The following is a 15,605-nucleotide window of genomic DNA, read 5'->3' as shown; positions in this document are numbered from 1 at the left end:
AATCTCCTGTCAACTATTAAGGCTTTTCGTGCCACAGAAAAGCAGAAACACATCTGTGGGGTATACACAACTCAGAGAGAGCAGGCAGACAGCTTTTTGCCACAGTGCCATCAATTTCATCATCATCATCGTCATCATCATCATCATCATCATCATCAAAAAAGCATCTTTTAAGCACCTGATTGCCATGACACCCAGTAAGAGGGAGACTTGAGTGGGACATGGTTGCACTTGAATGGAAGAGAGCTAGAGTCTCACGTGGCTCTGTTTCTAAGCAGCTCTGTGCCTTTGAGCATGGTGTGGTTTCCCTCGCTCCTCTCCAATTCCCCACTGCTATCGTACATATAGCCTGACCTCCTGCATTTCCTCAGCTCATGTCCATGGCAGACGTGGCTAATCGATCACTCCCCCACAGAGCCTTAGAACGTGGCCTCAGAAACCTTAACACCGAGCTCCCAACAGCCAATGCTTACTGATTTGAAGGGCATTCAAGATGTAACCTGTGGTAACCTGTGTTATCACTGCCCTAATGGAATTTATTACCTGGGAATGGAATCTCGTGCCAAATATTCAGGTCAGGCCATTTGGGGAAAAACAGAGAGAGAGAGAGAGGGAGAGAGGGAGAGAGGGAGAGAGGGAGAGAGGGAGAGAGGGAGAGAGGGAGAGAGGGAGAGAGGGAGAGAGGGAGAGAGGGAGAGAGGGAGAGAGGGAGAGAGGGAGAGAGGGAGAGAGAGAGAGAGAGAGAGAGAGAGAGAGGTGATTAAAAAATAAAGCAATAAACCCACCTGAACAATCTGGACTGGCCAGGTGAATGATACTTAATTACATTTTATTCAGATGGATCCAGGGTTATTGAAACTCACAAATCGGAAGTGCGCTTTTCTTACACACAAGGCGTTCTGGAAGGCAAGGAGCCTTTGTCCAGCCTCTTCACTGCACAGATGAGGAAATGAAAGCCACGGTGGTTCTGACTTCCTGGTGCCCCTCCTTGGTGGCGACCACATCCAAAAGGAACCCATGGTTTCTGGTTCCCAGCCCAGGGCTCTTTCTACCCACTGACTACATCGTCTTCTTTAGCAAAACAAACAAACAAAAAACAGCTACTTAAGGCACAGGCAATTAATGGATTTCAATAGTGTTTGTGGTGAAAATAAACTAACCAATGGCCCCTCACTGAGATCATAAAAAACAAATCCCCAAACACTCCATAATTGAACAGGGAGTCGGAACTCTTTCATTTTTAACTCAACCACTTTGGGGATAAAGCCAGGAGCGCAGTTTCCAGGCTCTCGGCCTCACATGGAAATGTGCTGGCTCAGGTAGTAAATGGCCATCAGCTGTGATTGGATGGCCATCAGCTGTGGCTAGTTGGCTGTCAGCTGTAACCAGTGAGCTATTGGCCACTAATATAACTGCTGTGGCTATGCTAGCAGCAAGTGGGGACTAGCAAGGGCAGATTGTGGCTTGTGGATTGCAGAGAGGTGGATGCTGCCAGAGAGGATGTAGTGGTATGACTCCCCTATCTATGGCTCCGTGGGTGTTCCTTTTTGGCCTCACCACAGCCTGCATTCTTATGTGGGGAGCAGGAGTGAGACCCCGCATGCCACCCTGCATGACAACCACTTTCTGTTTGGATATCTGGGGAGAATGTTTTTGACCTTGGTTTCCTTGCCTGTACAATGGGCACCAGTCACGCTGTCTGTACTTGCATCACCGGGATATAGGAACTAAAAGCAAAAGACATGGAACATTCTGCTCCAGGTAAACAGCAGTCATCAGGAGAGGGTGCTGAGCAATCAGGTTGTCATCTGGGATTAGTGGCAACGTTTGGCAAATGCTGGGATGTGTGAGATAATGCACCACAGCTCTAGGACGACTCAGGTGATTCAAACTGAGGGTCAGGCAGGCTTCAGAAGTGGTCTTTATTTAGATGGGAAAGGAAAAACCCAGAGGGGCCTTCCCGAATGATGAAGGATTGTTCCAGGGTCAGCAGGAGACCCCAGGGGTCCTTCTTCCTCTTTCTGCTTCAGATGTCTGAAAGAAGGTCTGACAGCAGGGGAAGGCCAAGGATGGAAGCACTGAATGCATGCTTAATGAGTGTTAACTGGAGAGCAGCTGAAAGCATTAAGGACCAGCATGTAACAGATTAGCGCGCAGGGAGTAACCCAAACATATCTCCTCCCTATTGCATTTATCAGGACACCTCACTGGGTGTTCCTGACATCTGAAGCCTGGCTTTGTAATCACATGCCCACCACACCGAGGCCTTTGCCATAGGAAGTAGCAGTGTGTTCACAGAAAATATCTTTCTAGGACATGAATTAAACATGTGTTTCTCCCAGGTCTGGCAGTTTGCCACATGCCTGCAAAGGAAGGGCTGAACTGGCTTCCTTCTCTTGCTTCAGTTGAGGCCAGAGAGACCTGTGAGGGGAAGTTATTTTAGGGAGAAAGAGGCCTCTGAGTTGGCCACTAGGTGGCGCAAGAGTTCTACCAAAGAGACGGAGGCTGGCCCAAGGGCCTTTTAGAGAAATTCTGAACAGGAATTTGAAGCTTTCAAGAATTTCAAATAAAGCAGGATATGGCCGTAGAGGTCATCTAGTCCAAACCTATCATTTTAAGGCCAGGTAAGTGATGCTCAGAAAGAGGAAAGATCTTGCCTGGTGTAAACAACTAGTTAGTGCAAAACTGGGATTAAAAACCAGGTCTCCTACATTCAGTCAAGCCATCACGTTTTCCTTTCTCTAGTTATGTGTGTCGTAGATTCTAAGCCACTACTGAAACAGGAGACAGCTTTGGTGTTGAGAATTAAATACAGAAAAACAGGAAGGGGTTAGAATTGTTATTTACCTTCCCCAGCAGAGTAGACCAGGCCTCACAGATGACCAAGGGCCAGGACCACAAGGTCCAGAAAGTCGTGGGGTCCTGCCCACCTACAACTCTAGGGCTACTGTCATCCTACCCGGAGCTGTAATTGGTCAGATCATGAGGGTCAAAAGCAGATGAGAATCCAGCCCAGAGACCTCAACGCAAGCTCTACTCTGTTCACCACTCCCTGATGCAAGCTTTTCTTCCCTAAGCCTTGGTTTCCTAGCTTACTAAAGCAACATGGGAAAGGGAGGGTAAACTCTGCCAGCAGATTCCCATCCAAGACCCTGGGGATCCAGAAAGCGAACGTGCCATTGTTTTTATTTTTCTGTGTTCTTTATTATTTTACATAGGCCCTACCATGTTCTAGAAAGAAATTAAAGTACAACTAAACAGTTGGGATAGTTTACTACTAGGGCTAGAGATCGAGAAATCTAATGATAATGATGATTCATTGAACAAAATGGATCCAAAAATATTTTTCGGATGCCAAGTTTGTTTTTGTATATGATTCTACTTTATTTGACATGCCACCAGCCAGAAATCACGTATATCTGGCACATCTGTACTTTTTCTGCCAAGTAGTAATTCATATTTGTAATAAATGAGGCATTCGTACTAGTGACAAGGTTCAGAGGATAGGATTTGTCCTGGCTTGAACTTTTTCAGCCGCTAATGACGTAGGTAACATGGGGCAATCATGTAACCTTGCTAATGTCTATACTTCCCATCTCTAAAATTGGAATCATATTTTTATTCTAGACTATCTTACAGTGATATAGAATGCCACCTAGCATGCAGATCTTGTTTTCTAAATATCATTCTCCAATAAAAGGAACCAGAGATCCTTTGGAAAAGTGGTCGATTATAGGGATGAAGCAGGGAAAATCCGGGATAAATCTGGAGAATTTTGCTGGTGCCAGAAAGTAAGGAAATACATCCAAAAGGACACTGCCGTGTCAAAAGGGCATGGAAGCTGCTCTGAAAGAGTTCCCAATGGCCAGAGCTGGAATAATTTGAGCAGTAAAATAAATAATGATAGTATTGAATAATAATTCACAGAATAAATACCCCTGAGTCAATACTGATATAAATACATAGTTAAATATAAATAAATGGGGGAGAAGGGACAAATCTTCTTTACAGAAGAATTACTATTAATAAATGAGGGAATGAGAGACACATAAAATATCACCTTTAGAACACCACAGACAAGACCCCCAGGCTGATGCTAAAATTGATGGGCAGAGTTTTGAAGGGAAATAGGTTATTTGAAGGAGGTTAGTCTCAAAGCATATCCATCAGGACACTTATTAATTGTAAAAGGAAAAATAACTTCGCAGTGGGAAAAGCCAGCAGATACCACCTTACCCAAATCATCACGGTCATCATCGCCAGTAATAAGAGATACCAGCGTCACATACCCCTGGAGATGATGGATTTGAGAAGGGCACATCATTTCCATGGTACTCTTGATAAAAATGTGTGACAATCATCTAACCATAAGAAAATATAAAAGCCCAATTTGAGAGATAGTCTATGAAAAAAAATGAGCAGTACTCTCCAAAAGAGTCAAGGACACAAAAGGCTAGGAAAGATCTAGGAGCTGTCATAGATTGGAGGAGACTAAAGAGACAGGACAACTAAGTGGAATGTGGGATCCTGGCTTGGAGCCGGGAACAGAAAAAGAGCCTAGTGTTTCTGGCACAGGGGACAAGACATGTGGAGCCCTCAGCCTCTGGCAGGAAGGGGCCTGGTTCAGCCTCTCTTACCCCCATGCTGTATAGATATTATCATTTTTCACATGTGCCACTGTGGGGAAGCAGTTAGGCAGCACTGAGGTTGAGGACCAGATCAATGATGAACCTTTCTACTGCTCCTCCTGCTTCCATAATGCAGATTGGCAAAGGGCCAAGAGCAGCCTCTAAAACCAGTGATTCCCACCAGGCTGGGGCTGGTGTGTTCTGGGCAGACCCCCACATCTATGGATGTCAGCTTGGGGCTAGTTTCATTTTCAGGAGACAGCCCAGAACTCACTAAACCTACAGTAGAGTAGGAAAAGCACTGACATAAAACACACCTGAATTTAAATCCCACTCACAGCTGTGTGATCTTGGGTAACTTACTTAACATCTCTGATGTGCCAGGCATGGAGCTCTCAGATGAATAAGACCCTTGCCTAGAGGAGCTCCTGTTCCAGGAGCCTAAATAAGGATATGAACTACTCAACAAATGTTGTTGAGCCCGTAAGACTTCACCTCATTTTACAGTGCACACATAAACTAGTGAGCTAGTGTGATATTGAAAAGTAGAAAGTTAAAAAGCAAATAGTAATAGATCCTTATTTTCCCCAGGCATTAACAGTAATAATTATAGGTTACCACTTATGGAATGCTAGGTTTGTATCAGGCACTCAACATGCACTATCTCAGTTCATCTTTACAACATTCCCCCAAGATAGGAATTTGTATCAGTTAGATTGCTTTAAGTTGGAAGAATCTGAATATCAGCTGAGTATTCAGGGTCCTAAACCACAGAGTCATTCAATCACCTCACCTAAGGAATAGAGTGAAGAAATGAAAATAGTGACTATTGTCAAGTTGCTAAATTATAAAAATCAAGTAAGTTGAGGCATGAGGAATGATTCTATTTAAAATTTTTTTTTCAATTACAGTTGACATGCAATATTATGTTAGTTTCAGATATAAAGCATAGAGATTAGACCCTTATATACCTTACAAAGTGATCACCCTGATAAATCTAATACACAGTTGGTCCCATACGTAGTTATTACAATATTATTGATTATATTCTCTATAGTGTACTTCATATTCCTGTGACTATTGTTATAACTGCCCATTTGTACTTCTTAATCTTTTTTCACACAGTCTCCCCAACCCCCCTTCCATCTGGGAACCATCAGTTTGTTCTCTGTATCTATGAGTTTGTGTCTGTTTTGTTTGTTTGTTTTGTTTTGTTTAATTCCACCCATAAGTGAATTTATATGGCATTTGTCTTTCTCTGTTTAATTTATTTCACTTAGCATAATACCTTCTAGGTCTATCCATGTTGTCGCAAATGGCAAAATTTCTTTCTTTTTTTATGACTAATATTCCCTTGTATATATGTACCATATCTTTTTTATCCATTCATCTATCAATGGACACTTAGGTTGCTTCCATATCTTGGCTATTATAAATAACGCTGCAATGAACATAAGGGTGCTTATATCTTTTCGAATTAATGTTTCGGATTTCTTCAGATAAATACCCAGACGTGGAAACAATTCTATTCTTGTTTTAACTAGCTTGGAAACTTAAACTTTTAAACTTTCCAATCTTACATCAATGTCTGAATATACATTAGACCTCTAGATAACCTCCTGATTACCCCTTGAAGGAATAAGAAAAGAATGTTCACTTATCCAGACCACCAGTCACCTAGAGGATTACTATCTTGGAACAATCCAGAGGCTAAGAATGCATTCTTTTCAAGAATGTACTTTTTACTATAAGAACTCTTAGCTTTTCTTTTTTCTTCAGGAAACTCTGGGTATTGCCTAGATGTGTTCCCAGATTCCAAATCCTAAGACCCTTGAATAAATCTTCATAATTTATTTCTAGCCAAAGCCTCCAGACTCTTTCTGTGTTCATTCAACATACCCAACAGAAAGATGGTCAGTTTCAGGGTTAGTTCAGCAGCTCATTGATGCCAGGTCACCGGGTGAGCAGCTCCACATTCTTCTGGCCTTCATGTCATGGTGACATGATTATGAAAGGCCCAAACATCACGTTCTCACCTGACAGCATCCAAAGCAGAAAGAGAGGAAAGAAGAATCTACTCCCATGCCTTTTATTATAGAGGAAACTATTTCCCCAAGTTCATGTGTCTGCTACACTCAACCTCTAGTTTGAGGCAGGCAAGGAAGATGGGGTCGGGCACGTACTACTATTATCTCCCTTTCATAGACAAGGAAGCTGAGACATGAGGAAGTTACAGTTATACATGCCCAATGTGTCACACAGTTGTAAATGGCAGAATTTGTATTGAAATTCAGGAAGGTCTGATCTTGAGCATGGACTCAAGCACCACGGGATACTTCCCTCATCTGCTGTACACGACTGCATCAAGTTTAACAAATTGCCCATTCATTGTATTTCCCTGCTATTCCCATTAACCTTACATTGAAGTCCAATATTGTAAATTCTTTCTAAGGTTAAGAGTCACATGTGTGTCTCCCCAGCATAGTGATGGAACTGAAGCTACCACTGAAATAAAATGCCTAGGAAAGGAGCAATTTTACAGAGGGGTGATGGAGGCATGTGTGTGGACTAGGTAATGTAGTGACATGTTAAGTTCAGCACAGCAGATGGAAAACTATTATTCAGAAAGGGCTGGCAGATGAATGCTTGCTATTCAGCAGCATTTTTGCCACAGAAATAAAGTTTAAGTTGAAGGTCAGGTCTCAGCCACCCCACAAACTTGTTTAACACGTAATGTACCTTGAGCACAGTACAATTTCATTGATTTCTCTCCATGATTTTCCATATTGCTTTCATTGGAAAATACATTTTAATTTCTGACAGGCTCCTAGGATTCAAATGCCTCTTGTTGTCATGGTAATTCAAGTGCTTCTAGCAAGTGAGTGAGGAAGAGTGGGTGGGGGAATAACTTAACTCTACATGTGTCAAGTCCGAGGTGGGGAGCCCAGCTGGAGGTATAACAGGGAAGAATTATGCCTCCGGGGACCTGAATTTATGGGTCTGGGCAGAGAGGGTACAAGATCCTGGTGAATTTGTCCATTCAAAAGCTAACAGCAGTGTCAGACTCTCCCAGAGCTGCAGCTCAGGAACCAGGGTGACAGTGGGCCACATGGGACTCGTAGATTAAGTGGCTAGAGTAAAGAAATGCTACCCACACAACCTAACTGGTAAAGAAGGACAGATTCTCCAGCTCCCAGTCCTCTCTAGCTCACCTTCGCCGCAGCTCCTGAGACAGTCTGGCACTTCAGCCACTTGGGCTTCTGAGGTTAGACGATAGGGGGATGTGGCAGGCAGAAGAATGGCTCCCCAAGGATATCCAGTCCTAACCCCAGGAACCGGTGAGCATGTTACTTTTCATGACAAAAGATTTGGCAGGTGAGATTAAGGATTTTAAGATGGGGACATTATCCTGGATTATTCAGGTGGGCCCATTTTAATCATTAGGGTCCCTATGAGACAAAGGGGAGGGGCTGCAGGAGGATCAGAGAGCGATTTTAATATCATGTACTGCTGACTTTGAAGACAGAGGAATGGAGGAACCTTCTAGGAGCTGGAAAGGACAAGGAAATGGCATCTCCCTTAGAGTTTTAGAAGGTGTGCTGCCCTGCCAATACCTTGATGTTAGCGAAATAAGACCCATTCTGGACTTCTGATCTCCAGAACTGTACGAGAATCAATGCGTTTTGTTTTAAGCCACTCAGTTTGGTGGTTTGTTACCGCAGCAGTAGGACACTAATACAGAGGCCAAGGTGGAAGCAGGTGCCCAGTTGAATGCCCTCAAAGAAGGATGCCATGGTCTGGGTGACGTGGACAGAGGCAGGAAAAGGGGGAGGGGGTCTGAGTGAGGACACAGTCCCAGCCGCCCTGGGCTCTCCAAGTTCCCCCTCCACTGGTCTCCGTGTGTAAACTATTCTTACCACCTAGACGCCTTCCCAAAGCAGGTGGGACACGCCTGTTTGGAGCTAATCACCCACCTCTAGTCTCTAGGCTAGAAATATATACAATAACTTCTTTCAGGGCTAAAGGCCTGATCACTAGCCTGTGATTTCAGTGGCTCCTGCCCATTTCCTGGGCCCACTGACTGGCCCCACTGTGTTTCTCTTCCAAAGTGTTTTCCTTGCTCTAGTTTAAATGATTTGGCTGATGGGACTGCTTTCTTCCCCCGCCCCCCCAGGAATCTTGGTTCATTGTATCCATTAGCACTTCCCCAATTCTCCCCAGCAGGAGATTTTCAAAAGCATTAGTTCAAATGACAGCCATCTCCTGGCTCTGTTCTTATTCCCTCCCTTGTCCCTTGGTGGTGGAGACACCCCAGGTGGCCTTTGCATTGTGAGTTGCTTTATTGGTTAGAGAAACTTGTGTGCCCTTGGGCTTTACAAGGATTGCTTTTTTTTTTTTTTTTTTTGCAGTGGTTGTTCCCTGATTTAGAAGATAATCACTCTCAAAGCCTATAAAGAAAGTGAAAAAAAAACACCCAGAATGAATAAAACCTATTTTCAGACTGAACTCAGGAGGTTCCCTTGTTTTACCTGAGTTGGCTGTGATCACAGGGCACTGAGTGGACTGACTGTGTCACAAACCTCATTAGGGAGTCTGAACAAAGACAGGGGACCTGTCTCAAGCTTCTGAGGCAGATTTCCCCAGTGTGGGCACCCAGTCAAATAAGGATGGAAACAGGTATAGTTGGTCTTTTACAAGCACATTTTGCTGCCCAAATTGCTGGATGAAAACCATACTGTGCTCATTGTTAAGCAACCAGAAAATGCGATTAATTGAATGTAGACGACAGCATTAGGCTAGATTAGCTATTCAGACAATCAGCAGCATTGGAGGCTCAGAACACTGAAAACTAAGATTCCACATGATAATAATGCTTTAATAATTCCAAATGTCAATGGATGGTGTTTAATCCAGTTGCATTTTCTTTTTAAGATCTTTTTCTCATTATTTAGCCAGAGTTATAGGATGATAGGAACTTTTATACAAGGGGAAGCTTCTGAGAATCTGTGGGCCAAATGTATGTGGAGTCAATTGGAAGAGCAACAGACAGCTGAAAAGCAACCACAAAAATATTATATGAACAAAAACTATATCGTATCATATCATATCATATCAACAACAACAGACATATGTGCACTTTGGAAGCTTCTAGTGAAATAATGAAAAAATGTCATGCCTGCTGTCCCTTCCTTCTTGTGACAGCGGCAGACAGCATTAATCGATCACCATCCCTTTGCTGCTACACACAAATGTTGCATTAAAATCCTTCTCTGCATAGTCAGAGGACAGAGCCTGACATGCAAGATAAAACTCTATCTTCAAATTAGCAATTTCATTCAGAATCCCTTCAGATTCTGAGGACTTAGCTCCTTAGGTTACCTTCACATCTAGAGCAATGTGCCTAGAGCAATGTGCCTAGAGCAATGTGCCAGGCACTGGGAGAAAACAGATACAATGGATGTTTTGTTGAGCTAAATGGAATGAATTTGTAAGATAGAGAAAATCTTCCCAGGAAAGATAATATCTGAGTTAGCCTTTTAAGGGGAAGTAGGGGTGGAGACCATCGGAAAGGGAGAGCCTAAACAATCTAGGGATAAAAGTACACTCCTGGCTTGTTGTAGGAGATGTAAGGATGAGGCCAAGAAAATAAGCTGGAGTCATTCTGTAAAGGGCCTCAGCTGCCACACTACGTAGGAGCTTCCTGTAGCAAAAGAAGAGCAGATGATGGTTTGTGAAGAGTGACTCAAGGCTGTCCATGTTTTCAGAAAGGTAACTGTTTTGGCAGCATGCAGGAGGGTTTACACAGGGTGAGCCCAAGAAAGGACTCAGATATCTTAAAGGAAAGGATGTAATCCCTTCATCTCCCTTCCTCCCTGCCAACATTACAGAGCCTTATGGTCAGCTCATTTCTGGATTGATGAGCTTCACACTGTTCTAGATGCCTCTTCCTGAGCTACGGGAGTCCCTCTACTGCTTCCATTCTCCCCAAAGTCTGGAGGCCTCTAGTGACCTGTCCAGCTCTAGGCTTGACCAGTAGATTGCCAGCTCCCTGAGGGCAAGGACCAGGGAGAAGTCCCCCGTCATCCCAGTATCAGACTGTTCCTGGCCCACAGCATGTGCTACGCAGATATTTGTTGAATTAATTCATTGTAGGATATTTCTCCTTTTATTAAATACACCCCTACTGCACCCCTAGCTGAGCAGGTCCCGATGTTTTCTACTCAGGAAAGACTTTTCCCAGACTCCTTTCTCTGATCCCCTTTCACTTGAAGAGAAAGGCTTCTCTCCTCAATTTTCACAAAACCCAGTTCACACTCATTCCTTCCAAGAAGAATATTCTGAATAATAGGTAAACCCACACCATCATTCCAGATCCTGAGCTTTAGAAATCCTTGGGGTGTGAACTCATTACACGCCCCTGCCTCTGGGGAAAACTTGGCTGCCCCGTTTGTCTCCAAAGGTGCTGTTACCTCAGAGTGTGGAATGTTATAGCTCGAAGCAACCATACCTAGCCAGCTCTGTCTTGTTTACTGTGGAGGAACTGCAGCCCTACTTTCCCCCTACTTTACCGAGCTGTGAGCAGCAAAGACAGGATGAACTCTGTCCCCTGACCCCTCCACCAGCTACAAAAACTTCCAGCTGCCTCTCCTGTTTACTGAGTGCCTGGTCCATGAACGTTTCTCAAATAGTTTGTTAAAGGAAGTGACAAGCATATAGAGATTACTGACTTCAAAATAAACATTGTTTTTTTCAAATAAAATCCATATTACACGACAACGGCATGGAACATCATTTTTTAGGGGGTGGCAGTGTTTCAGAAGGCACTTGACAGCCTCCTCTCATGGTGTTTGCATAAGTCCCGTTAATGTCACTGTATTGGCAAATGGGGTCAATACAGATTCACACTGGAGGGCCAGTTAGCAGAGACTGACTGACTGAGGAACAGTTATAGAACACACACACACACACACACACACACACACGCACACGCACACGCACGCACACACACACACATTAAATGTGTTTCCAAAACACATTTTAAGCTGTCAAGAATTTATCTAAAGCAGTCATTCATTTAACCACTCATTCACTTACCTAGTGAAATTTTTTGAGAATTTATGACATGCCCAGCACTGCTAAAGTGCCTTCTCTGAGCTTTCAGACACTTGTCACAGCTTGAAATGAGTGACTTTGAGAAGCATCTAGGATTTCTGTAGGAGAAACAAACCTATCTGGCAGAAGGCAGAACAGACCTGTAGGTTTCTTCTTTTGACACTCTTCTCAGGAGACTTGAGAACGTCAGACCCTAGCCGCCCGCCCTCCCCCCTGCATGCACTCCCTACTACAGCCTTCTCCTCCCCCCAGACCCGCATTGGCCAAGGTGGTGGGGACATCCATTGCTCCGATTGACTTTATAAAAAGATTTTTGGGTTGTGTGAAAACAAAGATCTTAATTTTTATAGGGAAACATGATTGCTTCAGCAAAACACCCATTCACTGATTAACCATGAGCAAAGCAATAGGAGACTGTTTACTACTGGCAATTAATCAGACTGGATCCATTGGGTGGCCAAGGACGGCACTTGTACCCAGCCACGTTCAGGGAACAATTTGGGCATGCCGAGCCACGGCAAGGACTGCCAGCAAGTTCTGCCCAGATTGCTTGGGAAGGAATAGTGGGTGTATATTATTTATGTTCTCCTTTCAAAAAAAACCCAACAAAAGAACAAAGCTTCCTTCTGCTGGCAACTTGAGCAGTTCCAACATACGGCGCTCTGGGTTCTTTCTGCTGAGGAGTGGGCATCCAGGTTCTGCGAAGGTACGGCCGGCAGCCATCTGCTGAGTGCCAGCTCTTCACTCTGCGCTGAATTCTAGCTGTGAAACAGGGCCTGGGGAAGCAGCGGAGGGGAGAGGAGCATGGCTTCCATAGAGAGTGTGCCCAGTTTGTGATGGAGGAAATGTGCCCGGCCAGATTGCCACTCATTATATAGTCCAAGTCCCTTCTCCAGAGAAGCTAGAGATGGTATGTGCGAGAAAAAAAGGAGGTGAAGGGCAGGGGTGTAAAGAGAAAGGGAAAGGAGGAGCAGGGAACAGGGAAGCTTAGACATACGAGTGAAGCTATCTGTAGTTTCTTGACCACAATTTAAGTCCAAAAGATATTTTGATATTTCTAGCCTCTCTCACTGTTGTATATAAAAACAGGCACAGTGAAGGCACCCACAGCAGCTGAAAACTGTGTTTTGAGGAATGTATGTGGGTCACAAAAGTAATGTTTAGCTCAACGTGATATAACCATAATCCTCTCGTGCTGAGGGGTTCTGAAATGAAAGACATGGACAATCCACACAAGGCTTGTGGCACTAGTGCAGCCCTTCTTGGGCAGGAAACTGCTTCTGTGCCCTGGTCATCTGATAGGCAGCAGAGTGGGAGGCAGCAGCAGAAGTCACAGAGCCCAGAGCTGGTGTGTGTGTGTGTGTGTGTGTGTGTGTGTGTGTGTGTGTGTGTGTGTGCGCGCGCGCGTACACACTCGCAATTCCTTGAAGCAATTAAGAATACTTAGAATGTGTGACTTTTAATGCATGTACTGCATGCCGTTGTGCCCAAAGTGACTTGCCAAGTCTAGGCACCCTGTGTGAGGAAACACTTAGACACACATTTCAAAAAACCAAGTCGAAACACGTATTTGTCCTTGGAGATTATGAAATCTCCTGCAGACTGTCGTTCTCTTGGCTCAAATTCCGAGCAGTGGAATTTCTTTCCTTAAGCTAAGATTAACTGGGGTGTGTCAGGCTTTTCTCTGCCTGTGTTTCTCCTCTTCTGGGAGACCCAGGGATCACACCCACCTTCCTGAACCCCCCACCTCACATCTGTGATAATCACAAGATGAGCCCTTTTCTTCTTGCTCCCGGCATGCCTGGAGACCAGAGCCTTTCAAGGGTTTCTAATCCCTCAGCAGAGGCCGAACAAGTGGAAATGGCATTTCTCGAGGCTAAGATTGTTTTCCCCTAGACTTAGAGAAAAAAAATGAAAAAATATGACAGAAATTTGTCCATTTTCATTTTCTTAAGGGTATTTCTCTTTCAGGGGAAAAATAACATGGTGGTCTCTGCCACTTGCCTCTACCTTAGGGGGGTCCAGGGATCTCGGGTCTTATTTGCAGGTGCTCTGGGAAACGTCCCATTGGCACCGATGTGAGGGGAGGTCTGGGTGACTTTGACACACACCCTGTTCCTGCTGTTTGCCCTGCAGAGCTCACTGAGTTGTCTTTCTCTCTAGACAATAAATAAGATCTGCAAGCATAAAAAACAATTTGTAAGAAAGAGGAGAGAAGGAGGAGAGCTAGTATTTGCATATCCCAACAAGCATTCCCTAATACTAGATGGAGGTTTGTTTCTGGAGACTCTCCATGTCTGTGCTCCATCGTGAAGCAGTTTTGTTATCAAGTCACTTGGATTGAGGCCTCATCAGAAAATGTGTTGTGCTTCAGATCCCAGCACCTCAAAGCCCGCAAACAACAGTGCCTCAGAGCACGAGTCTGCACACTTTTCACGGAAAGGACTGGAGAGTAGACATTTTAGTCTTGCCAGGTTGAGAGGCAAAATTGAGAGTCCATTCTCCCTGAAAAGCTAATAGACCTTTGGCATTTTACAATTGGCATTTAAAAATGTAAAAACCATTGTTAGCTCTCAGGCTGTACAAAACGTGTGGCAGGTCGACACTGGAAATCCTTTGGCAGCCTCCCCAGGCTGCCCAGATTTTGCTTCAATACCTCTAAGCTACAGGACACTCACCACCTATCACAATAGCCAAATCCATTTAGGGGCAGCTAAACTTGCTAGAAAACGTTGCTGTGTATTGAACGAGAATATGCCTTCTGCATTTCATTACTGAAGAATTACTTTAAGAATGGATGTAACACATTTTCAGAACTGATTTAAATTTCTAGAAACACTTTTTGATGGAAATCATCATCTATTACCTACTCCCCTGCCCGGCAGCCATGTTGTCACCTTTTCTTGTTGTGTTAGAGTCATTATGAAAATTAGGGATTGCGTTGTGCTGTAATGCGAAACAACCCTGAGGAGCTGTTGGAGTGCACAGACCTCTTTGCCCTCACACTAAGTGCCCCTGCACTGCAATGCGCCATGAGTTCTTGTTTCTTTTTTCAGTTCTTCTGCCTGATCCCTTATTACAGGGATGTCACGTGTGTCCTTTCTCACTGTTGTCTGCATGTTCACCCACCTGCCCCCTTCTAATTAAATGCTTCTAATCTTACAGCGGACTAAAAACCTAGCTCTGGGGCCTTTGTTACTTAACTCAAGTACTTTCATCAATTTCTTCTTCTTTCTCTCTCATCCCCCCCACCCCACCCCCACCCTTTCTTAATACCAGGTAGGTTGGTTTGCCAAAAACCATTACCATTTGTGTAGTTTACGGATGATAAATTCTTTGACAGCAGTGACTTTCTTTCTCAACATCATCATAGCCTTAGATCCGAGTCCAGTGCTTCCCGTACAGTAAGAGGCCAGTAAGTGTTTCCAAATGAGAATGAGAGGTTGGAGGATTATACTGGGTTGATTTGTTTCAACCTATTTCAGTTTTTAGTGGTAGGTCTTTTGTTTGTCTTATGGACAGTAAGATTAGAACTATTATGTAATATGAATTAGAAACCAAAAGAAATCAACCCTTAGGGGTAGAATTTGCTATCCATGGAGAGAGCCCCCTTTGGTATGCTATCTATTTCCACAGATCTGACACTGACTGTTGTTAAACACAGATCTGTGGGATTTAGGTAACTGCAAGCTGACTGCGTTAGTCCTGCTGTTAGCATAAGTTCAGGGCTCACAGATTGGCTGTGTGGAAGTGGTCTCTGTTTGTAGTTCCGGCTGCTGGGAGGTAAGAGTGAGCTTTAACTAATTACACCTCGCATCGCCCCCAGGAGGTAGGTAATGATTATAGATGTGCTTGGCTGAAGTA

Source organism: Rhinolophus sinicus, chromosome 14 (genome assembly GCF_057876585.1).
Source record: "Rhinolophus sinicus isolate RSI-liver-muscle chromosome 14, RSI-T2T, whole genome shotgun sequence".
NCBI lineage: Eukaryota > Metazoa > Chordata > Mammalia > Chiroptera > Rhinolophidae > Rhinolophus > Rhinolophus sinicus.
The sequence above is the reverse complement of the archived record's forward strand: the minus strand, read 5'-3'. Positions refer to the sequence as shown.